The sequence below is a fragment of the Canis aureus genome, chromosome 38 (assembly GCF_053574225.1).
Source record: "Canis aureus isolate CA01 chromosome 38, VMU_Caureus_v.1.0, whole genome shotgun sequence".
Lineage (NCBI taxonomy): Eukaryota > Metazoa > Chordata > Mammalia > Carnivora > Canidae > Canis > Canis aureus.
Window position 1 is genome coordinate 18,261,959 of NC_135648.1, and position 26,213 is coordinate 18,288,171.

The 26,213-nt window shown below is 36.9% G+C and overlaps 1 protein-coding gene across 6 annotated transcripts in view; it reads left to right on the forward strand.

The window, feature by feature from the left end:
• The window catches only part of CDC73 (cell division cycle 73), a 253,894-nt gene that overhangs the window by 220,297 nt on the left and 7,384 nt on the right, over positions 1–26,213 (forward strand). For all 6 annotated transcript variants that reach the window (XR_013374102.1, XR_013374103.1, XR_013374106.1 and 3 more), the window contains exon 23: positions 4,578–4,752. The gene's annotated coding sequence lies outside the window, so the exon portion shown is untranslated. The remainder of the gene's footprint in view (positions 1–4,577; positions 4,753–26,213) is intronic.

Genomic DNA, 26,213 nt, shown 5'->3' on the forward strand with positions numbered 1-26,213 from the left:
TGCCCTTTGGAACTCATGATATTTCCTAAGGTTGGATAAAGTCAATACGTTGAAGTTTGAGGGCTGCAGATTCCAGAGGGCTAATGAGGACATCACTGAAAAGGTCAAGATCTGGGGAGCCCCAGTGGCTCAGTGGCTTAGCGCTGCCTTTGGCCCAGAGTGTGATCCTGGAGACCTGGGATTGAGTCCTGTGTCAGGCTCCCTGCATGGAGCCTGCTTCTCCCTCTGCCTGTATCTCTACCTCTCTTTCTCTGTGTCGCTATGAATAAACAAATAAAATCTTTTTTTTTTTTTTTGTAAAGGTCAAGATCCACAGTGGATAGAGATACAGGATGTTAGAGGGTGTGATAGATGGGAAACGAGAGGATACAAATTCAGGTAGCTACTGAGTTCTCACCCATGGCCTCATTTGTCAAAGGTGTCTGATGAAGGTGATGGATGTCAAAGAACCTGTCATAATGCTGGTCAAGGCTATTTAAATATAATATAAATTGATGAAATATAAATGCAAAAAGATGAGAATATTATTTTCATTAAACTTTAAGTTGAATGAGTGGAGATGCGATAAAATTTAATTACTAAAAAAGATTGTTCTCCAGGTAGATGTGGGTGAGAGAAACAAAGGATTGAAAAAAATTTTGAAACATTCTGCACTTGGGTTTGTTTTGTTTTGTTTGTTTTTGGATGAGGCAGTATCATGGCGAGCATAAAACTGGAACCAGACCCATCTGAGTTGAAACCTGCTTCACCCACAAGGAAGTTGGGTGACTCTCAGTGCCTGTTTCCTCATCTGTAAAATAGGAATATTAAATAGCCCCAATTTCGTTAGGTTGCTTTGTGGCTGCAATGATTTTTTTTTAAAACTAACTACTGGAGTTAAGCCAAACTTCACAGGTTAATGGTATAGTTTTTCATAAGACTCCTCCTCTCACCTCAGACACCAGCCACAAGTTAGGGGTCCCAGGCCATCCTCACTTTTTAGCAGCTGGTTATGAATTGAGGATTTCTGCTCAAGTTTCTCTCAAGTTTGATAACTCGCCAGAATGAATCATAGAACTCATGGAAGTACCATATTATGACAGTGCTTTTATTAGAGCAAAAGGATACAAATCAGAACCAACTGAAGGGAGGGATGCATAGGGTGAGGTCTGGGAGGAGCCCAAATACAACTCCGATTCCAGTCATCTCCCTGTGGAGTTCCAGGCATTGTTACCTCCACCAAGCACAATGATGTGGATGTGTGACAACACTCAAAAGTATGGCCAACCAGGGAAGCTCACCTGAGCTGCTTTGTTGTCCACAGTTTTAAATGGGGTTTCATGACAGAGGCATGATTGATTAAGTAACTGCCTGTACAGTTGCACTCAATTGTCCAGCCCGTCTCTACTACTTGAAGTTTGGACTAATATCACCTGGCTCAAAGCCCCAACCCTCTAATCACATTGTTGATCTTTGTGACATGGCCAGCCCCTGTTCTGAGTCATTTCCTTAGCAGAAACTTTTCTGGAGCCCACCATGAATCATCTCATTATCATAAACTAGTAAGGCCCCCTTTTAGTAATTAGGACACTCCTCTCACTTGGGATATTCCAAGGATTTGGAGGGTGTTTCCCAGTAACCAGAGACAGAGGCCAGCTGAATGGCTCTATTATGCAGTGGCTAAAAGAGTTAATGTCTGAAAAGCACCTAGAACAGTGCTGACATATGGGAAACACCATAAAAATGTTTGCTAAATAAGTAATACGTTCTTGCTCCACTTTGAAGATGCCAAACAAAAAGTCATATATTTACTGAATATTGATATCTTTTAAAAATAATTATTGAGGGCAGCCCTGGTGGTGCAGCGGTTTAGCGCCACCTGCAGCCTGGGGTGTGATCCTGGAGACCCGGGATTGAGTCCCACATCGGGCTTCCTGCATGGAGCCTGCTTCTCCCTCTGCCTGTGTCTCTGCCTCTCTCTCGCTCTCTCTGACTGAATAAATAAATAAATCTTAAAAAAAAAATTATTGAGTTTAATAGCATCAGACAAAAGGTCTTTATATTTTTTCCCCTTTAGGTCCTTTTTTAAAATCTAGAAAACATAAGAAGATGGAATTTTATGCTAATAAACTATCTTGGAAACTATGTAGAGTGAAACCTACACCAACATATAGGCTGCCAGGAGATTTGGATTCTTGTCCTAGCCTTGTTTTTGATTAGTTGTTTGACTTTAGGAAATTTCTAACCTCCTTGGATCTCAATTGTCTTTATCTGGCATTGGTCTACTTGTTTAGGGATTGTTTGGCACCAAAATCTTTCTTGGATGAAAAATACATTTTTTTTTTATTATCTCTACACTCCTTCTCCCTTCTGCTTCCTGTCCACTATGTTTTCTAATTTGAATTAAAAAGAGATGAACTTCATCTAGATGAGATCTAAAATATTGTCTTCTGGGAAAGTCAATATTCTGATTCATCTGGTATTATTACTCATTAGTAGTATTATGATTATTTAGGTCATTGAAGCCTACAAGTAATAGGAATCACAGAATCATTATGATAATGATAAATGTTGAATGAGATAGAGAAAATGCCATAGATTGGTAAGATTTGATGGCTAGAACATGTTTTTTATCCTGTTTTCACTGTTTCTTTTTTTTTTTAAATGGTTTGTCTAAATGTTATTCAAGGCTGACTTAATATAAATTTATACTAATATTTATTGACAGTAGGAAACATGTAAGACTCTATTCCCATGATAGAGTAAGACAGAAATGTAATATTTATAACTAGATCTACATTTGCATCTGTATTTATCTATTCAGCTATCAATACCTAGCTAGTTATAAACAACTATATATAGAAAGATCAGTAGGATGAACAGGGTATGAAAAAAATCGTGTAAAACTCATTGATGATAATAATGAAAAGATGTTACTTGAGTGAAAGACATTTTTATGTTCTTTATTCTTTAAAATTTTTCATTTAAATTCGATGTAGTTAACATCGTGTATTATTAGTTTGGGGGGAGAATTTAGTGATTCATTAGTTACATTTAACACCCAGTGCTCTTTATATCAAGTGCCCTTCTTAATAAACATCATCCATTTAGCCCATTCCCCTACCCACGTCCCCCCTAGCAACCCTCAGTTTGTTCCCTATACTTGAGTTTCCTATGGTTTGCATCCCTCTCTGTTTTCATTTTTCCTTCAGAAAGAACATAACATTCAAAATATTAATGAGATGTCTGGGTAGCTCAGTCTGTTGAACACCAAACTCTTGATTTCAGCTTGGGTCATTATTTTAGGGTCCTGGGATCGAGACCTGTGTCGCACTCCCTGCTCAGTGGGGATGCTGCTTAAGGATTCTCTCTCTCTGGCCCTCTACCCCCATTCCTTGCTCATGCTATCACAAACAAACAAACAAACAAACAAACAAACAAATCTTTAAAAAAATACTTGTTGCTACTTGAATTTTGATATCCTTTGTATCTAGAGGTTGGTCTTGCAACAACTTCATATTTGTAGAAGAGCATTTTCAACATGATTCTTGTGATATAGGAAAGGGTCCTGCAGTCTAGTATATTTAGGAAATACTGGGCTACTTATCATAGTCAAAGAAAAAAGAAGCTAGAATGTATTCAGAATACCCAAGGTTAAGGAATTTGCAGCATTTTCTAAATGTATTTAACCATGCAATTCTTTCTTAGTGAAATACTCATTAATGCCACAGGAAACACTACACAAGACAAAAAAAAAAATCACAACAAACAAGCAAACAACCCCCTCCCCCACAACATATCTCAAAGCAGCCTCTAACCAAGGGCAAACACTGCCCTCTCGATCTCACACATAAAGAATTTCACTTATATTTTCCAAGTAGTTCCTAATATATTGGCTATTTTATTACTTAGTAAGTTTTTAAGAAGATATTTGTTTATTTATTTGAGAGAGAGAGAGAGCACTTGTCCAAGCAGAGGGGAGGGGCAGAGGAAGAGACAGAAGCAGACTGAGCAGGGAGCTGGTGAGGGGCTCATGACCTGAGCCAAAGGCAGATGCTTAACCGACTGAGCCACCCTGGTGCCCACTTAGTAGTTTTTAAAAGAGCGATGTAGAATAAATAGTTTGAAATAATTATACGAAGCCAGACTATCAGCAAATCTTAACAAGATTAATGCTGAATAAGGAAACAGAAATACAAAAAAATGCATATAAAACTTAATTTTTGCACAGAATGTAACAGATGTTCATAGTATGACTGTGGCATTAAGGAGAAGTTAAATTATGTTTATGATCTTGTAGAAGAACACATTTTTGGCAAGGTATCTGTAAAAAAAGTTATTTAAAAACCTTTGTTTAAAATTTTTGTTTTATTGGTAAACTTCTGTTATCTAGAATATCAATTTATATAAACCTTCTCATTCTCTAACAGTGCCAGGTCATGGAAGGAAGATGTAGCTACGATGTGAAGGAAACTGGAGCCACTTAAGCAACTTTGTTACATTGGATATGGCTTTTAAATTTCCCTGAATCGAGCTTTTTTTTTTACTGTTTTACTTATTTATTTATTAAAATTTTTATTTTATTTTATTTATGATAGGCACACAGTGAGAGAGAGAGGCAGAGACACAGGCAGAGGGAGAAGCAGGCTCCATGCACCGGAAGCCAGACGTGGGATTTGATCCCAGGTCTCCAGGATCGCACCCTGGGCCAAAGGCAGGCGCTAAATCGCTGCGCCACCCAGGGATCCCTGAATCCAGCTTCTCTCAGAGATGGTAAGGTCTGCTTCCCAGGATTATTGTGAAAATAAAATGAGACCCAATATATGAAATCATCTAGGACTTGCTTGTAATAAAGGTTCTTTAAAAATAATTTACTATTTTTTTTAAGATTTTATTTATTTATTTGACAGAGAGGGAGAGAGAGAGAAGGCATGAACAGAGGGAGAAGCAGAAGGAGAGGAGAAGCAGGCTCCTTGCTCAGCCTACATGGGCCCATCCCAGGACTCTGAGATGGTGGCCTGAGCTGAAGGCAGATGCTTAATCGGCTGAGCCACCCAAGGGTCCCCTTTACTACTGTTACCTGAAGTCTAAAAAGCCTTGGAATCTTTTAATTTTCTTAAACCTTTCTGTGCTGGTGATCCAGCAGGTTTGGGGTTTTTAGAAAAAGCAAACTATCATTAACAGGGCCAAATGCGGAAGGAAGAAGGGAGGATTTAGCAATTGTTGGTGATTTTTAAGAGGGCCATTTCATGAATGGTGAGGATGGAGGCCAGATTGCAGGCATGTGAATGTCAACAAGGAATTCCATCAGGAAGCTGGGCACAGAAGGAGAAGAGAAATACGGTAGAAGCCTGAAGGGTTTAGGCAAGGGACTTTTTTTTTTTTTCCCGGATTAGGAGGAGATGACATCCTTAAATTTTTTTGAAGGTCAGCAAGAATAAGGAGGAAGACAGTGGAAAGAATACAGATGTAAGAATCAGATCTGTTTCTAGGTCAGGCTCGATCACTAATTCACGGTGTTACCTTGGGCACCATCCTTAGCCTCTCAGAGTCGTGTGAAATGGAGGTGCTAATACCATCCTTTTCTCCTCCATGATTTCGGGGTGAAGATCATTTGAAATAAAGCCTGTAAGAGTACTTTGAAAGCTATAGGGTATGTTATCATACAAAATAAGCGTGAATCTTTTCAGAAGATGGTCCATGTCCAAGATGCTTACCTTTATGGCAGGTGCTATGAAGATGTTGTTTGGCTGCTTATGAAGGGCCCTCTCTCGAAGTGTTTATTGAGCTGAATTGCACGAATATGGCAAATACACTTTTAGATTACAAAGCAAATCGCTCCTCCCCATTTATAAGCTAAGAGCCCTTCCCCGGCTCTCTTTGGACATCCTACCTTAGTTCTCATTTTCATTACTTACCAACTGCTGTGCGGCCTGTCAGTTCCGCATTCTTCATCTCACACACTTTAACCATATCTCTCAGCAATTTTCTGTCTGGAAAAATTGCCTGCTCTTTGTTTTCATCGAGGTAAAACGGTAACCACTTAAGGCCCATTTATACAAGGAGGAAAAAAGACTGTTTAGAAACCTAGTGTCAAACCTGGTTTTTTCAAACCATGTTGTGTTTTGAACACTGTAGTATCAACAGAGTCAGAAGTTAAATTCTTCTTGAGTACGCAGAGCGGGAAAGATCTTCTGGAGCCTGAGCTTTAAATATAACCTCTTAAATTCTGATTGAGTTTATTCTTTAGCTTTTGAATTTATTTTTGGCACCATATGTACTATGTGGGGCCAAGGGAAAAAGACGTTTTCCAAGAATTGTTGATCCCCAACAAGAATGTAAGCACCTTAGAAGGAAAAACTTCACAAAGATTTTTAACAGTCTGTTGTCTGATTTAAAGATTATCCCTCAACTAGGGTCATTCTAGACCTGGGGAGATAAAGATGAACAAGGCATATGCTGCTGCTGCTGCTGCTGCTGTAGTTGTTCTTGTTGCTGTTGCTGTTCTTGTCTGCTTGTTGCTGTTGTTCTTCTTTTTCTTTTTCTTAAGGTTTTATTTATTTATTTGAGAGAGGGAGAGAGAGCACATGGGCAAGAGAGCATGCATGAGAGAGCATGGGGGAGGGGCAGAGGGAGCTGAAGAAGTAGACTCTCTGCTGAACGGGGAACCCAACACAGGGCTCGATCCCAGGACCTCAAGATCATGACCCGAGTTGAAAGCAGATGCTTAACTGACTGAGCCACCCTGGCGCCCTGGCATTATATTGTTCTTCATGAACTTCGGCAAATAGGAAAATAATTGCAACTCAGAATGAGGAGTGCTGTGATGGAGCTGGGCATACAATCTAGTGGTCACAGAAACCTTGCAGGGAAGCAGAGGTGGCCAGTGGTCAGCTGTGAAAAATAAATGGTGGCATCTCACACACTGCTTGCCAGATCAGAGGCTTTAAACAAGTTGGCAGGTACCGCTACCAGTTTGAGGAAGCCCAGAAGGACGGTGTGACTCGAATGACTTTTTATTTTGTTTTGGGGCTTTAATTTCTATTCATTCCACAGCTTGATTGGAGTAAAAGTGTCATATAATAAACTGCACATATCGAGGCACATTTTGATCTATCTATGCACCTGTCAGACAAACACCATAGTCAAGGTAATGAACATGCCCAATACCCTACACATTTCCTTGTTTCCTTTTGTAAGCCTTCCCTTTTATCCCTTTTTTCCTCCCCTTCTCAAGGAACCACAGATCTGCTTTCTGTCACTTAGGATTTGTTTGCATTTTCTAGAATATCAAATAGAATCATACGATAAGCACTCATTTTTCATCTGACTTCTTTCATTCCCCATAATGATTTTGATATTCACTCATGTGAATGCGTATCAATATTTCATTTCTTTACTTTCTTTTTCTTCCTTTATTTCTCCCCCCCCCCTTTTTTTTTTGCTTGGTAGTGTTTCACTATATGGATAGAACACACTTTTGTTTTTTCATTTACCTGCTGACAGACATTTGGGTTATTTCCTGTTTTTGGCTAGTGAATCTAAAGTTGTGAATATTCCTATACAAGCTTTTATAAGGGTGAGCACTTTCATTTCTCTTGGATAAATACCTGGAAGTGGATTGACAAGATCAAAATGTATATATATATATATATATATATATATATATATATATATATATATATATATGTAGGCTCAGTTTTTAAAGAAACTGCAACATTGTTTTTCAAAGTGGTTTTACCTTTTTAAAGATTTTATTTATTTATTCATGAGACACATAGAGAGAGGCAGAGACATAGGTAGAGGGAGAAGCAGGCTCCCTAGGGGGAGCCCCATGTGGGATTTGATCCCAGGACTCTGAGACCATGACCTGAGTCACCCAGGTGTCCCAAGGTTGTATCTTTTTATAGTCCCACTAGTATTGTATGAGACTTTTAGCTCCTCCATATCCTTGCCAACAATTGTTGTCTTTTTAAAAATTTCAGCTATTCTAATAGATGTGTTAGGATATCTCATTGTGCTTCTATTTTGCATTTTCTTAATGACTAGTGATATTGAACATCTCTTCGTGTACTAATAGCCATTCATATATCTTTGTTGAAGTGTCTGTTCAGATCTTTTGCCCATTAAAAAAAATCAGGTTATTTCTTATTATTGGGCTTTAAAGAGGACTTTATACACTCTGGGTATAAGTCTTTTATCAGACATATGATTTGCAAATAGTTCGTCCTGGTTTGTATCTTAACAGTATCTTTCAAGAGCAGAAATTTGTGATTTTGACCACATTGAATGTATCAATTTGTTCTTTTTAAAAGTAGCTTTATTAATGTATAATTGACCCCCAAAGTGGCATATATTTAATATGTACAATTGATGAGTTTGGACACATGCAAACATCTGTGATACCATCACTACAATCCAAGTGATAAACATATTTAACACCTCCTGGAGTTTCTTTGGGTCCCTTTGTTTTATGTTGTTTTATGTTTGTGGTAAGAACACTTAACGTGAGATCTATCCTTTTATTAAATTTTTAAGTTCACCATCCTGTATTGTTGAGTATAGGCGCTGTGTTATACGGCAGATCTCCATAACTTATTCCTGTAGCATGATTGAAACTTTTTACCATTGAATAACAGCTTCTCATTTCTTCCTCTTTTCAGCCCCTGGCAACCCTATTATATTCTCTGCTTCCATGAGTTTGATTATTTTAGATTCTTCATATAAATGGAATCATGCAGATATCTTCTGTGACTGGCTTATTTCACTTAGTCTATGTCCTTCAGGTTCATCCATGTTGGCACAACTGGCAGGATTTCCTTCTTTCTTAAGCCTGAATGATATACCAATTTATGGTATACATTGTATTTTCTCTATCCATGCATCCATTGATGGACATTTAGGTTACTTTTCCATATCTTGGCTATTGTGAATAATTTTGTAGTGAACATGGGAATGCAGATATCTCTTCAAGATACTGATTTCAGTTATTTTGGATGTATACCCAGAAGTGGAATTACTGATAAGGACATTTTTGAGGAATATTCATACTATTTTCCATAGATGCTTCAAGTTTGTTTTTCTAGGGATTATGCTTCTTAAGTATGTAAAAAAGCTTTGCCTAAGCCAAGATCACAGGAGTTTTCTCTTATATTGTCTTCTAAAAGTTCATAGGTTTAGGTTTTAAATTTAGGTTTATAACCCATTTTGAATTAATTTTTATACTTGTTGAGGTATGGATTATTTTTTTTTCATTAGATATCCAATTGTTTTTAGCCCTAATTATTGGAAAAGGCAATCCTTTCTCCAAGGTAGAAGGTAGAGGAGGAGAGGGATGATAAAGTATCCTCCAGACTGAGAAGGCAGCTTCATACAGTTTACAGAGTTTTATTCAGGGTAATTTACTGGCAGGGAGATTTCAGGCAGAAGACAATCCAGACATGTGCAGCTATTTTCCACAAAGTCCAGACCTCAGTCTACAGATTTTATAGAGCAAAGGGATGCCAGGAGGGCACTGTAGTGAGATCAAAGGGTTTGTATGCACTTAATTGACAGCTAACATTCAGTTAGATCTTGTGGTGTCCTGCCTGTGCATCAGGAAGGGGAAAGACTATGTTATCTCTAACAGATTCATGGGAGACCAAAGCAAGCCTCCCTGCATTCTAGACCTGGTGGGTGTTTCTAAGGTGTGTATATTAATCTCCAAGAGGCTTGAAACATGCAACCACAAGAGAGGTCACTGGGTGGACAAGAACAAGATGGAAGGGCAAGGATGGAGCCGCTATTGTTAGCACACCTATGCTCCACCCCTGACATCTTTGTGGCCAGTACAATATTTTACATGCCATTCTTCTGCCATGAACCTACAGCCAGATATCAGAAAGTGACTTGCATCCCTATGTCACAGCAATAATATAGACAGCAGTGTATGATTAATATACCCATAAGAGAAAACACTTGGAACTCTACTTCTCTAGCAATCTTGTAAAGAAGTGAACCATCTAGTGAAGGCATTAGCAAAAGAGATCTTTACATGGTCAATAACTTTTTGCATATGAGACACAAAGTTCAGCATTTTGTAGACCCTAGCAGTCAGAGTGATTATGAATTTCGACATAAGTGGTGGCCCATGACAGGGAGATGTTACCTGAGGCAACAGGGAGGGACATCATCAGTGTGAGGCTAAGGGTGATGAGACAAATGTTTTAAAGGCAATAGATATGGTAAATCTTCATTTAGTAACAACCCAGTAACTATTTGGTGCCAATGAACCAATACCATCCCTGGCTTTTCACCATTACTCATTCTGAAGGATGGGGTGACAACCACTCTATCTACTTCCTGATGAAAAGGGGCATAGATTAGGATTTGTGGAATGAAACTGCCTTGCATCCAATTACAGATAATCCCTAGTACTGGATTGAGCCCCCATCTTTCACAGGGCCATTGTTTCAGAACTCTCATGTATAGTCTTAGCTAACATTTGGTAATGTTAGCTCATTTCACATTTGGTAATGAGGTCACTTCAGCTGAACAGTTGTCTCACTTCAGGAGCCCCACAGTCCCACAGGTAGGCTTCCAAAGTTAGGCCTATGAGTAGAAAATTAGCCAGATATGCAAGGAAACCAGAAGTATTCAGGATCCAGCCCAGGTTTATAGGTAAACAGGAACAATTAATCAGAACTAGAATCTTAACACCCATAGAGGTGTGTTACTGAAACACATTTTTTTTTCCTCTCTAAAGTTACCCTCCTTTCCATCAAAGATAGCCAAACTAAGACTACTGTTTGTGAAACAAGTCCAGTTTTAGCAAACTTGGCCTAATTATTTACATAAGTACAGCAAGAATAGTGGCTGGCCAGATAGGTTCTTTTAAATCAGCTTTGCTGGAACTTTTCATAAGGAATTTCAGAGTAAACATTTAATAGGATTTTGAGGCTAAGAACCTACTGAAATACTTGCCATCAGACTTGCCTGCACTGCTATATATTTGGGTTACTCTCTTCTCCAGGTCCCCAAAATATTCTGAGGTTCCTGAGCCTGTAAGGTTACTTCTTTACTTACTCACCCTGTAAGGCCCTAGGAACCCTGTAAGCTAGGTATCAGGCCAATTTTCCAAGAGACTTCATTAGCTGCATAGAGTCAACCTTACCTCCTTAATGCTATCTGGTCATATCTGAATCTATGCGTGTCTCTCTCAAATATGGCACTCTAGCCAAAGCCTTGGTAATATGATCAATGTTTCCAATACAGGAATACAGATTCTTATTGAACCTATGCAAGTAACTAATTGCAAGTAAGAATACCCCCTCAAGTAAGTAAGTGAATAAATAAATAAATAAATCTTTTAAAAAGGACAAGGTGGGGGCACCTGGGTGGCTCAGTCAGTTAAGTGTCCAACTCTTGGTTTTGGCTCAGGTCATGATCTCAGGATCATGAGATCAAGCCCCATGTTAGGCTCCATGCTCAGAGCAGAGTATGCTTATGACTCTCTCTCCTTTAGCCCCTCTCCAGCCCTCCAAATAAATAAATCTTAAAAAAAAAAAAAATAAAAGAGAGTAGGAATGCTCACTGGAATTTCCAAATTTTAGAGAGACCAGGTAGGGAAAAAAAGAATGGTTTCCTTAAATCTGGAAGAGTAAACATTAGAGAACCAGCAATGTTTTAAACAAGTCATAAAAACTATAATCATTTTCCTCGATTCATTCTGTCTCATGTTAATAATAATTGTTCTACTTGAATGCAGTTTTCCCATTAATTCCAGAAATTCCTACTCAGCTTGGTTTTATGATCCAAAGGGTATAAGAAATCTGTATTTGTCAAAAGTTCTCTCCATGAATCTTCTTGAAGACAAAACACATGTAGCAAAAGCATCAGAACAATAACTGTAAATGACAAAAGACTCAGAAATGGCCATGGTTAAAGATCTGATGAAAGTTCATTATAATGCAATTGACAAGAAAATTTGTTTTTTTTTTCCTGTGACATACAACACTTAAATAATTAGAATTATAGGTGATGGCATTATACTAGGACATATCAAAATCTTAGGAATTTTTATGATTTCTAAAATAGTTATGGCATTCTTCCAGGTAATATGACCTAAAAAGGTTTATCAGCACTTATTTTACATTACTTCCTGTGTAACTTAACATACCAAGCCTAATTAGTTAAGAACTTCATTTAGAATTTGAATTTGGGGAATTTTGTTAAAAATATCAGAAGGTTTTAAAGCACATGCCCAAGTAGGAGCAGAGATCATTATAAAACTTAATTACCTAATTAAACAAGATGGCAATAAGAGATTCTTAAGGCAAATACAGAAGTGACATAGTTAGCAAAATTTACTTCTTTTAATATTGATAAGATTCAGTTTTCTTAAGTAATTGAAGACCTGATAAAGATAAAATATAGAAACTGTCTTATTTTGTTTTGTTTTCTTGGCAAAGGAAAAAAACTCTCCATTTATGATTTCTTATCAAGAATAGACCAATAACCTACGAAAACTTTAAACAGAGAAAGACCAAATTCCAATCTTATACCAGTTTACTTTTAAATCTCTTTCATTCCAATCTTAGTCCTGACCATGCATAAAATTCTTTTCTAAAGATTCCTATTTGACAAACTTTCTACAACTTTCTTTTTTCTTTATATTTTGTCCTAAGTTTTCCCTCCAAACAACCAGTCTCATTTTAGAACAAAATTGCTTTCTATTCCTCAACAAAAATCTATTCCCACCTTTTCTGCCTTTCTTAACAAAATCACATCTGTATCTTTGGGGTAAATCCCCAACAGTACAATTGCTGGGTCGTAGGGCAGGTCTATTTTTAACTCTTTGAGGAACCTCCACACAGTTTTCCAGAGTGGCTGCACCAGTTCACATTCCCACCAACAGTGCAAGAGGGTTCCCTTTCTCCACATCCTCTCCAACATTTGTGGTTATAGCAGCAATGTCCACAATAGCCAAACTGTGGAAGGAGCCTCGGTGTCCATCGAAAGATGAATGGATAAAGAAGATGTGGTTTATGTATACAATGGAATATTCCTCAGCCATTAGAAACGACAAATACCCACCATTTGCTTCAACGTGGATGGAACTGGAGGGTATTATGCTGAGTGAAGTAAGTCAGTCGGAGAAGGACAAACATTGTATGTTCTCATTCATTTGGGGAATATAAATAATAGTGAAAGGGAATAGAAGGGAAGGGAGAAGAAATGGGTAGGAAATATCAGAAAGGGAGACAGAACATAAAGACTCCTAACTCTGGGAAACGAACTAAGGGTGGTGGTGGAGGGGAGGAGGGCGGGGGGTGGGGGTGAGTGGGTGACGGGCACTGAGGGGGGCACTTGATGGGATGAGCACTGGGTGTTATTCTGTATGTTGGCAAATTGAACACCAATAAAAAATATATTTATTATTAAAAAAACAAAACAATAACAACAACAAAAAACAAAATCACAAACCTTACTTCTGTTTTTTTTTTTTTTACCCCTCTTGGGGCTTGAGCTTGCAACCCTGAACTTAAGATTTGAGCTGAGATCAAGCCACCAACCATGCCACCCGGATATCCCACATGCCTCACTTTGTTTGCATACAGAGTTGTTTCCCTTATTATTTCTAGTAGTCTTGATTGCATTTATTAGAATTCTTAATGCTTAGAAATCTTACTTTCCATTGAAAACTAAATAGTAAGCAATTCTGAACTGTTATACCAGAATTCTTTGGATTGGCAAATTTATTAATATATGTCATAATTTCCAGAAACATGCTTTTTATAAAATTTTAATGTTGATAACTCTAAAGAAATGTCTATTTAAACAACTTTAAATTTGCTTTAACATTAAATATTTTTCCAGATCACATGAACTTAAAAAACATCTGGGTTAGTTTCCTTCTTTCTGAGTTTTAGAAGGCCTATAAACCAATTACACAGAGCTCTTTTACCAAGTAATTTTAGCAATACCATTCAGAGGTAGAAAAATATCTCACATTTACAACCTACACATGTGGATACACACAGAGATAGATGTAAAGATCCTATAGGTACTAATATTTGTAGAGAAGATTTTAAGATTTGTATTTGTCCCTGGAATTAATCTGGAGGTGACTGTGCTAGAGTTTGAACACAAGACCCAGTTTAGCAGTTTGTATTTTAAAAAGTCTTCTTCCCACCCCCACCCCACCTTTTTTTTTTCCTTCAGTGTCAGTTGATTGTGAGTTATGTTTACATTTCAAGCACAGGACAAGTCGTATAACATCATGAGATGGAAAAAGAACACAAGTTTTCCCAGAAAGGACTTTGGGTTCCTGAAGCCAACAAGCCTTTAAGGTAAATAGGGGAAGATTCAGGATCAGTAAAGGAATAGGTGAATTTTGGATTGCCTCTAGAGAAGCATTTCTAGCTTCGTAAATTTTGTAAGATAAGGAAAGCTGCTTTCAAATCCTCACAGAACTGGGTTGCAAGTCAAATAACTTTATAGGTTGATCTACTCATCTGATTCCATTTTCCTCAATTTGCTTTTCCCCCTCTGGGTACATTTTATTAGTTTCCTGCATGGATAGTATCCTGTCAGGGTTTTTAGAAGCTTTGAAATACCAATCAAAATACGCATCCCACTTAGATTGTCTAATTCAATGGCCAGCTTTCTCAAGTTGGGTCCGCACATAGTAATTAGGTATTTTAAAGGATCCTCATTTAGGCTATTTGAGAGTTAAAACCATCCGAAGTATAATCCTTAAAAAACCTTCTGACCTCCTTCACCCAGAGATTTCTAGGCTCAAACTTCAATAAGGATTTAATCCCACAGGGTATTGACCAAGGAAATTTTTCTTTTAAAACATTTCCCCTGAGCGTTCCTTTAGGCTTTGCAATTAACAAAACAGAGAGCACTAATTATTGTGGCAGAGCCAAGCTCACTTTTTGCCCAGTCCTTTCAGGTGCGGAACAAAGGATGTTCAGGTGGATGTTCCCTTAACCTCTAAGGTCATGGGATAGGTGAGTTCAGTTACCAGGGACCAAGTGGGATGGTCCTAGTGGAGAACCCAAGGTGACCAATTGCCAGAGTTAAGTGAGCACTAGATGAGCGGCTGCTGCCAACAGCTTTGCTCTCAGACCACCCAGGCACACAAACCACCAACATGCCCCATCTGGGTGGCCCAGATTTATAACCCAACTTAAAGGGATCATCGTTTGGGGTACTTTAAATTCAACATAACCCAAAGGGGTGTTGAAAGCAAAGAACTTTTTATCACTTGTTACAAGCAGGGAGACAGGGAGACAGCTCTCAAAGCACTGTCTCTTTACTCATAATTCCTTTTCTGTGGAGTCTTGTAATGCACAGAGCATGAGGGTAGCTGGTCAGCTTGGGGTTTCCCCCACGGACAGTGGGCTTTCCCTTCTTGGCCCTTTTATCCATGCTTGCTCCCTTTTCTGCCTCCTGCCTGGTTTGACAAGTGCTAGAAGGTGGAAGACGGGGAGGGACTTCAGACTGAGAAGGCACTTTGAGACAGAAAAAACAAAGCAGGCAACTCCACACAGTTTACATAGCAGCTATGGTCTGCAAAGTCCAGACCTTGGTCTACAGATTTTATAGGGCAAGGGGATGCCAGGAGGGCACTGTAGTGATTTATATGCACTTTAAACGATTTGTATGCTCTTAATTGACAGCTAACATTTAACTAGATCTCAAGGTGTCACCTGTGCATCAGGGAAGGGAAAGACTTACCTCTAACAGATTCATGGGAGGCCAAAGCAAGCCTCTCTATATTCCAGCCTTGGTAAGCATTTCTAAGGTACATATATAAGTGTCCTTGGTCCTGGAACATATAGCCCCAGAGAGGTCATCCAGTGGGTATGAACAAGATGGAGGGCCAAGGATGGGGTTAGTACTGTCAGCACTCCCACACTCGACCTTCGCCTTTGCTCCTCTGTCAAAATCCGGTTGTCCATATACATTTGGACCTATTTCTGGATTTATAATTACATCTTTTTATTTATTTGTCTGCATTTATGTCATCACCAGACCAATTTGATCACTGTAGCTTAAAATAGGTCTTAAAATCAGATACTGTTAATCCTGCAATTTGGTCTTTTTTATTTATTTATTTATTTATCTATTTATTTATTTTTTTTATTTTTTTAATTCATGATAGACAGAGAGAGAGAGAGAGAGAGAGAGGCAGAGACACAGGCAGAGGGAGAAGCAGGCTCCATGCAGGGAGCCTGACGTGGGTCTCGATCCCGGGACTCCAGGATCAAGTCCTGGGCTGAAGGCAGGCGCTAAACTGCTGAGCCACCCAGGGATCCCCAATTTGGTCTTTTTAGAGACTATTTTGGCTATTGTAGGTCCTTTGTATTTTCATGTGAATTCTGGAAACAGTTTGTTACTATCTACAAAAATTTATGGTGAGACTTTTTTTTTTTTTTTTAAGATTGTATTTATTTATTCATGATAGACATAAAGAGAGAGGCAGAGACACAGGCAGAGGGAGAAGCAGGCTCCATGCAGGGAGCCGGACATGGGACTCCATCCCGGGACTCCAGGATCATGCCCTGGGCCAAAGGCAGGTGCCAAACCGCTGAGCCACCCAGGGATCCCTGAGATTTTGGTTTTGATGGTGATGGGCTATACATCCATTTGGGAGAACTGAAATATTAACAATGCTGAATGTTCCATTTTATTATTATATGGCATAGCTCTCTGTTTACTTAGATCTTTAATTCCTCTCAGTGGTGTTTTGTGCAGGTCTTTTCCATGTTTTGGCAGGTTGGTTTCATGTTTTTTTTGATTCATCATTTCATGTTTTTTGGTTCCATCTTTAAAAGGAAGAAGAGTGTAGGGTTTTTTGTTTGTTTTGTTTTGTTTTTATGAGCAATTTTAGGTTCACAGCAGAACAGAGGAGAAAGTACAGGAGTTCCTATATACTCTCTATCCTCATATACACACAATCTTCCTCACTATCAACATCTCACACCAGAGTGGTACATTTCTTACAACTGACGAGCCTACACTGACACATCATAATCACTTACATAGTTTATACTAGAGTTCATTATTGATGTTGTACATTCTATGGGTTTTAGCAAATATATAATGATATTTATTTACCATTATAGTATCATACAAAAAGTTTCACTCCCCTACAAATTCTCCATTCTTCACGATTCATCTTTCCTTTCCCATTAACCCCTGGCAAACATTGTTCTTTTTACTGTCTATAAGTTTTGCCTTTTCTAGAATATCATATGTATCGGACTCAATAGTATGTGGCCTCTCAGGTTAGCTTCTTTCAGTTAGTAATACACAGTTAAGGTTCCCTCATATCTTTTCATGCCTTGATAGCTCATTTCTCTTTAGTGCTAACTAATACTTTATAGTCTGGATGTACCACAGTTTATTTATCCATTCACTTACCAAATGATATCTTGGTTGCTTCTAAGTTTTGACAATTATGAATAAAGCAGCTATAAACATCCTGATGAAGGTTTTGGTGAAGGCATAAGTTCTCAGGTTCTTTGGGCAAATATGATGGAGCATGATTACTGACTGGGTCATGTGGTAAGAGTATGTTTAGTTTTATAAGAAACTACAAACTGTCTTCCAACAGGGCCATACCATTTCAGATTCCCACTAGCAGTGAATGAGAGTTCCTCTTGCTCCACATGTTCTCCAGCATTTGGTGTTATAAGTGTTTGGGATTTTTGCCATTAAATAGATGTGCAATGTTATCCTATTGTTTTAATTTGCAATTTTCTAAAAATGTATCATTTGGAACATCTTTTTATATGTTAATTTCCCATCTGCTTATCTTCTTTGGTGAAGTGTCTGTTCAGATCTTTTGCCCATTTTTTAATTGGATTGTTAATTTTCTATTGTTGAGTTTTAAGAGTTCTTTGTATATATTGTATAACAGTCCTTTATTAGATGTGTGTTTTTGTAGACATTTCCCCCAGTCTATGGCTTGTCTTATTCTCCTGACAGTATTTTTTGCAAAGGATAAGTTTTTAATTTTAATAAAGTCCAGCTTATTAATTCTTTCTTTCACTGAAGATACCTTTAGTGATTATCTAAAGAAGTCATCACCAAACCCAAGGTTCATTAGATTTTCTCCTACTTTTTCTTCTAGGAGCTTTAGAGTTTTGTATTTTGCATTTAGATCTATGAATCATTTTGAATTAATTGTTGAGGGTGGAAGTTCTATTATCTATATTTATTTTGTGCAAATGGATATCCAGTTGTTCTAGTAGCATTTGTTGCAAAGACTATCTTTTTTCCACTGAATGGCTTTTGCTCCTTTTCAAAAATCAGTTGACTATATTTGTTTCAATGATCTATTTGTCTGTTCTTTTGCCAATACCACATTGTTTTGATTACCATAGTTTTATAGTTAGTCTTGAAATACGTGGTGTCAGTCCTCTGACTTTGTTCTTTCCTTCAGTGTTGTGGTGGTTATTCTGCATCTTTTAATTCTCCATATAAACTTTAGAATCAGCTTGTCAATATCCACAATAACTTGCTGGGATTTTGATTTGGGTTGCAGTAAATCCATGGATCAAGTTAGGAAGAACTGACATCTGACAATATTGAGTCCCCCTACCCATGAACATTATTCAGTTCTTTAATTTCCTTCATCATAGTTTTTCTAGTTTTCTTTATGTAGATTTTGTTCATATTTGTTAGATTTATACCAATGCAGTTCATTTTGGAGGGTGCCAATGTAAATGGTATTACATTTTAAATTTCTAACTCCATTTGGTCATTGCTAGTATATAAGAAAGTAATTGACTTTTGTATGTTAACTTTGTAACCTGAAACTTTAAATCACTAATTAGTTCCAGGAATTTTCTGTGTGAGTCAATTCTTTGGATTTTCTTTTTTTTTAATGTTTTATTATTATTATTTTTAAAGATTTTATTTATTTATTCATAGAGACAGAGAGAGAGAGAGGCAGAGGGAGAAGCAGGCATCATACAGAGAGCCTGATGTGGGACTCGATCCAGGGTCTCCAGGATCACGCCCTGGGCTGCAGGCGGGGCCTGCCCTTCTTTGGATTTTCTACATAGATAATCGTGTCATCTGCAAACAAAGACTTTTATTTCTTCCTTCCCAAACTGTGTATCTTTTATTTCTTTTTCTTGTCTTATTGCATTAGCCAGGACTTCCACTGTGATGTTGAAGAGGAACAGTGAGAGAAGAAATCCTTGCTTTGTTCCTGATCTTAGTGGGAAAGCTTCTAGGTTCTCAACATTAAGTCTGCTGTTAGCTATAGTTTTTTGTAGATGTTCTTTAACAAATTGAGGAGGTTCCTTTCTATTCATAGTTTGATGAGGGTTGGTTTGTTAAGTAGATATTGATTTTGTCAATTTTTTTCTGCATCTATTGATATGATCGTGTAATCGTTCTTTAGTCTGTTGATGTGATAAATTATATTAATTGATTTTTTTCTTTCTTTCTCTCAGCTTTATTGAGGTATGATTGACAAAAACATATTTAGGTTGTACAAAAGTTTTAAAAGCATAAAATGTGATGATTTAATATACATGAGCATTTTAGAATGATTACTACAGTCAAGTTAGTTAACATATCTATCACTCACAGTTACGTGTGTGTGTGTGTGTGTGTGTGTGTGTGTGTGTGTGGTGAGAATATTTACCATCTACTCATTTGGAAGATTTCAAGTATATAATACAATATTACTAACTGTGGTCACTACACTGTATGTTATATCTCTGGGATATCTCCATCTTGCATAACTGTGTAACTTGCATAACTACATAAACTTTGTATCTTTTGATCAACACATTCCCATTTCCCTCATCTGCAAGTCCTAATAACCACTGTTCTGCTCTTTGTTGTTTGCTTTTGTTTTAGATTCCAAATATAAGTGAGATCATTTGGCATTTGTCTTTCTGTATCTGGCTTATTTCACTTAGCATAATGTTCTACATGTTTATTCATGTTTTCACAAATGGAAGAGTTTCTTTCTTTTTTATGGTTAAATCATAATATTTTAGTGTGTGTGTGTGTGTGTGTGAGAGAAAGAATTTATTTATTTATTATTTATTTATTTATTTATTTATTTATTTTTTAAAGATTCTTGATTTATTTATTTATTCATGAGAGATACAGAGAGAGAGAGAGAAGCAGAGACACAGGCAGAGGTAGAAGCAGGCTCCATGCAGGAAGCCCGATGTGGGACTCGATCCCGGGACTCCAGGATCACGCCCTGGGCCAAAGGCCAGTGCTCAACCGCTGAGCCACCCAGGGATCCCCGAGAGAGAAACATTTTTAAAATCCATTTTATCTGTGGATGAATACTTAGGTTGTTTCCATTATCTTGGCTATTATGACTAAAGTTGCAGATGAACATGGAGTGCAGATATCTCTTTGAGTTATTGATTTCATTTCCTTTGGATATATTCCCAGAAATGGGTTGTTGTTGGATCATACAGTAGTTCTATTTTAATTTTTTCGAGGACTTTCCATATTGTTTTCCATAATGCCTATATCAATTTACATTGCCACCAACAGCACACAAGGGTTTTTCTTTATCCCTTGCCAACACCTGTTATGTCCTGTCTTTTTTATAATAGTTATCCTAACAGTGTAAAGTGATACTTCATTGCAGTTTTGATTTGCATTTCCCTGATGATTAGTGATCTTGAGCATCTTTTCATGTACCCATCATCATTTGTGTGTCTTCTTTGGAAAAGTGTGTACTCAGGTCTTTTGTCCATTCTTAAATCAGGTTATTTGAATTTTTTTATTTTTTATTTTTGCTATTGAGTTTTATGAGTTCCTTATGTATTTTGGAATTAACTTCTTATCAGATATATGGTGTACAAATATTTTCTCCCATTATGTTGGTTGCCTTTTAATTTTGCTGATTGTTTCCTTTACTGTGCAAAGCTCTTTATTCTGGTATAGTCCCACTCCTTGACTTTTGCATTCATTGTGTATACTTTTGGTATCATATATATTAATTGATTTTTTTGAATGTTGAACTGGCCTTGCCAACCTGGCATAAGTCCCAATTTGTCATGGGGTAGGACACTATTTTTTTCAATGATAAATTTCAGTTTCTAATTCTTTGTTTCTAGTATATAGAAATACATTGTATGTGGATCTTGTATATTGATCCTGTAATTTTGCTAACCTGATCTATTGATTCTGGTAACATTTTTGTAGAATCTGCTGGATTTTCTATGTAGGCAGTCATGTCAATATTGGTGAGAATGTAGCCAAAGATTGAGGGGGGACCCTCTGCAATCTTCGGAGCTCTTTTTCTGTGCATCTATTTTATGGTGTCCTACCCTACAAACTCCGGCCCTTTGGCTTCCTGAGCTTTCAGATCTCTCTTCTTATCTTGAGGGAACTAATGAGTTTTACCTGGGTTCCTTCACTCTGTACCATTGCCTGGAAATGTTTTATGGTGAAGTCATAGGATTTGTTTACCTGTCCCTCAGGGACCATTGTCCTTCATTTCCTAATGTTCAATCCCTTGAAAATTATTGTTTCATGTATTTTGTCTGGTTTTTTGAGTTGTGGTCTTTTGGGGGAAGGGCAATATAAATCTTGTTTCACTGCATCTTGGTCAGAAGCTAAAACTTGAAGATACCTTTTCACATAAGAATGTATTAATGTATTTAAATTTTTATTAAAGGAAACACTATATTTTGTATTTATGTGCTGTAGTTTATGCACTATTTCCTTATTGAAGGATTTTTAGATTGTTCCACTTTGGTTTTTTTTATAAATGAGATGTAATGCATGCTCTTCTCAATATTATCCGAATTGCACTGAATTTTGCATGAAATAAATACTGAGATCCTTAAAATTGCATACATATCAACAAAATTAAATGCCTAGTACTTGGCCAGAATTGTATTAAGCAATGTATATAATCATATTGAGAATTCTTATTTAAAGACATGGTACTTAAAAGAATTAAAGCATAAAGTCGGGATCCCTGGGTGGCGCAGCGGTTTAGCGCCTGCCTTTGGCCCAGGGCGCGATCCTGGAGACCCGGGATCGAATCCCACATCGGGCTCCTGGTGCATGGAGCCTGCTTCTCCCTCTGCCTGTGTCTCTGCCTCTCTCTCTCTCTCTCTGTGACTATCATAAATAAATAAAAATTGAAAAAAAAATTGAAAAAAAAATTGAAAAAAAAAAAGAATTAAAGCATAAAGTGGAATAATAAGAATACATAGCTACATTAAATTTATCCAGAGTCCTAGGGGAATTAGGTATTCTGGATAAATGCCAGTTTTGGACAACTGTATGCTTAAAAAATGAGCTAAAAAATGATTTGAACTCAACCTAATTGAAATCCTGAAAACTGTATTACACACTTCCTAACTTTAGTATAAAGAATAAAATTAATTTCACCATATCTTAATGATTCACAATCATTCTTATAAACACAAATACATATATGCTGATGTAGAAGTTGTGGGATGTGGAGATGAATCAGTACTGGCAAATGCCATTAGGATTAAAGAGGTCGAATGGCCATGCATTTTAGCTAACTTCCTGGTAAAATGTCTCTTTTCTTCCAAGTACTTTCATAGTGCACATTTTATCTTAGACTTTGTATACCAGTGGTTAGAGTGGTTTATATCTTTTTATTCTGTTATATTTTTATTTCCTGGAAGGCAGGAACACCCTGTTCTTCGTGTTTTTAAACCCCACAATTTCTAGGTAAGTATTAGATATGATTAATTAAGTGAGGTACACAAAGGACTTAGGAGAATTCTAAGTTCAAACTCTTTTTGGATGAATTGGGGTATAAATAAATACATAAGTTAAAACAACAACATTGAAAAGGCTAGCAGTCCAATATTACAGCAAGACAAATAGTTTGTATCTTAATCTAAAATTTATCTCTGTACATGCTCAAAGTTTAGTAACCTCTCTGTGGACCAGCAAGAATACACAAAGAGAGAGAGAGATGAATAAATTGGAAAAAGGAATCTTTCCAGTAACTCTAAGGATAAAGAAATTTTACCTTTTGGCTTCTCAGGAGGAAGAGGAAAAAACCTTAGTTTGAGTGTTTTGTGTCTTCTTTCCCATCCAATACATCATCATAAGGCCAATGAGAGAGGGAGATTTTTAAGATCAACATAGTAATTAGTTAATTGAGCAAATGTATATATTTAGCACTTACTATTCAGTTGTCACTTTGCTAGCAAAATTCAGAATCTACTTTTTAGGTATTTACTAAAGTAGCCCTGGTTTATTTCTTTTGAAATGGAGTTTTTCCTTAGGATCAAGAAAATAAACCCTAACAAGGATAAATTGGAAATTAAAATATAAGGAACTCCTCAAAGACTTTCCTTTCCACTCTGAATAATTCTTGCTTTGGCCATTTGAAAAGTAAATATGGAAAAAAAATAGCAAGTCCCCAGTTTGAGAAAGAGGATTCCCATAACCTTTAGGAGGATTTTGATATACATTGATGTAATTACAATCTACATTTCACATTTTATTCATAATTTATGATTGCTACCCTGGCCCACTTTTCAAGCAAGGTCTAAACTAAGAGGGAAATATTTTTCTTCCTATTTTATTTTATTTTATTTTATTTTATTTTTTTATGTGTATTGAAACAGTTTTATTTTAAAATTTAAAAGTACAGAGCATAGCTGGATCTCTTTTTTTCTATGGGGATTGCTTACACATCCCAGAGAGTGGTGTGAAGTAGGCTACAGGAAACATGCACTGCAGGAAAAAAAAGCATAGTGAGAAACATGTTAATATTGTTTCTAAATTTTTAACCATATACTTTGGAGGAAAAAATTATCTTAGAAAAATGATGAAGAATACAGATGGTCCTGGCTTATAATGGTTCAACTTATGATTTTTAGACTTTACAATGATGCAAAAGCAACACAGAATCCATAGAAACCACACTTTGAATTTTGAATTTTGATCTTTTTGTGGGCTAGTCATATGTGGTAAAATATTCTCTCATGATGTTGGGTAGCTCCCAGTCAGCCACGTGCTCATGAGGATAAACAACCAATACAACTATGACCATTCTGTACACATACAACATTCTGTTTTTCACTTTCACTGTTTTTCACAGTATTCAACAAAGTACATGAGATATTCAACATTTCATTATAAAATAGACTTTGTGTTAGACAATTTTGTCCAAGTGTAGGCTAATGTAAGTGTTCTGAGCTCATTTAAGGTAGCCTGGTCTGAGCTATGATCTAGGTAGGTTAGGTGTAATGCATTAAGTGCATTTTTGACTTAAAATGGATATATTGGGATATTGGGATGTAATCCCATCACAAGTTGAGGTAGATCTGTGCTGAATTCAACACTCACACTCTTTTTTTAATCTGCTGACTTCTAAATGTAAAAGATTCTATTTTAGAATAAATCCTTCTCTGACAAATTTTCTTTCCTGATACATTTTGGTATGTGGTTAATTTTATAAATTGCCTAAAATATAACATCTTTCTATTTTGCTAACTCATTGAATCAGTTTTGTAACAATTGAATCAAGGCCTGAATGAAAGGATAATAAAAATAGGTAGATTAAGAATAAGTACTTCAAACAATGGAAAAGAGTTACTTCAACATGTTCTTTTCTTGCCACAACACACTCAAATGGGCACATCTGGATCTTGACCTTCTGAAAAAGTTATGGAGATGTAAAGCAACAAATACTATTTACAATTATACTATCATATCTTGACCAATGTCTCCCCATTTTTACTCCCCAACCCTCACTCCTGCAAACACCCTTCTATTCTCTGTTTTTGTGAGTTGACTCCTTTACATTCCACATATAGATTAGGTGAGAACATGCTGTATTTGTCTTTTTTGCGTCTGGCTTTACTTATAATGTCTTCCAGTTTCATTCATATTGTTGCACAAAGCAAGACTTCCTTTTTCCAAAAGGCTGAAGAATAGGCTAAATAATATTCCAGCACACGTGCATGTGTGTGTATGTGTATCATTGTATATACACACACACGCACATTGAGTGTACATATATATATCCCATTTTCTTTATCCATTCTGTTGATGGACATTTAGGTGGTTTCCATATCTTAGCTATTGTGAATAATACTGTAGTGAACATGGGAGTGCAGTTACCTCTTCAAGAAGGCACTATTAATGGGGCATCTGGGTGGCTCAGCCAGTTAGGTATCCAGCTTTTGATCTCAGCTCAGGTCTTGATCTCAGAGTTCTGAGTTCAAGCCCTGTGTTAGGTTCCATGCCCAACACAAAAGAAGGCACTATTATTAAATATATCTTCTTGCTAACTAAGACTATTTATGGATTTTTAACCCATCACATGAAGAACATCATGGCTAATATCACCAGCATCATCACTTGGTCTTCATTTGATTTGGTCATTTGGACTGTCACTCAATGTCAATAGCATCATGGTGGTTCATGTGTCAGGCTAATGGAAACCACTGGTTTTAAAATAATGGTCAGTAGAATCACATCCACATCTGTGGATGTACTTCAAGTCTCAACAAAGGGGAGCAGCTAAAGGCTAAATGGGCAGACTGGTCTCTGGCCCAGGGTTTGAATTAGAGCAATTTCACATTTCTCTGTTTTATATTTTGGAGTTCTATGAAAGTCTCCCTTTGAAAAAAGTTTTCCTTTTCCTGTACAAAGAAGGTACTTGAAAACCTATGCTATAAATGCCTTGCTGTGGTCTCCTTATTTCTCTTTTCTTAATAAAAATTTATCCATGGGTAAAACTAAAATGAAAATGGAACCAAATACAAAATCAGTGCCAAAGCATTATAATGATTCATAATTGCTGTAGTTATTAATGGCATATCATTAATGATAGCTCACTAAGGGATGTGGCAGTGGAAAAATAAATTGCAGGTTATGTCTAATTCTCTTTACCTGCAACTTCAACTATTTCTTCCAATTTTAGAAAGCCGATAGGAAAGCAAGTGAGTGAGAGAGTGGTACTATTCAGGGGATAACCCTGAATCCATTCTAATTTAGAAGAGAAAGTAAATCATTTATATGATTGACATTCTAATTATTACTATTAAAATTATTTCAACACCCCTCATTATTAATGACATCATACTGTTTGAGGATTTTCTATAAGGAGCTGAGAACCAGAAGTTACTGAACTGATTTTAAAATATAAAATTTTTGGATTGCAAAGGATACAATCTTTTGAGGACACCTTTGATTTTTGAAGTGTAATAGCTCTTTTTCTATATTTATTATGATTTTTA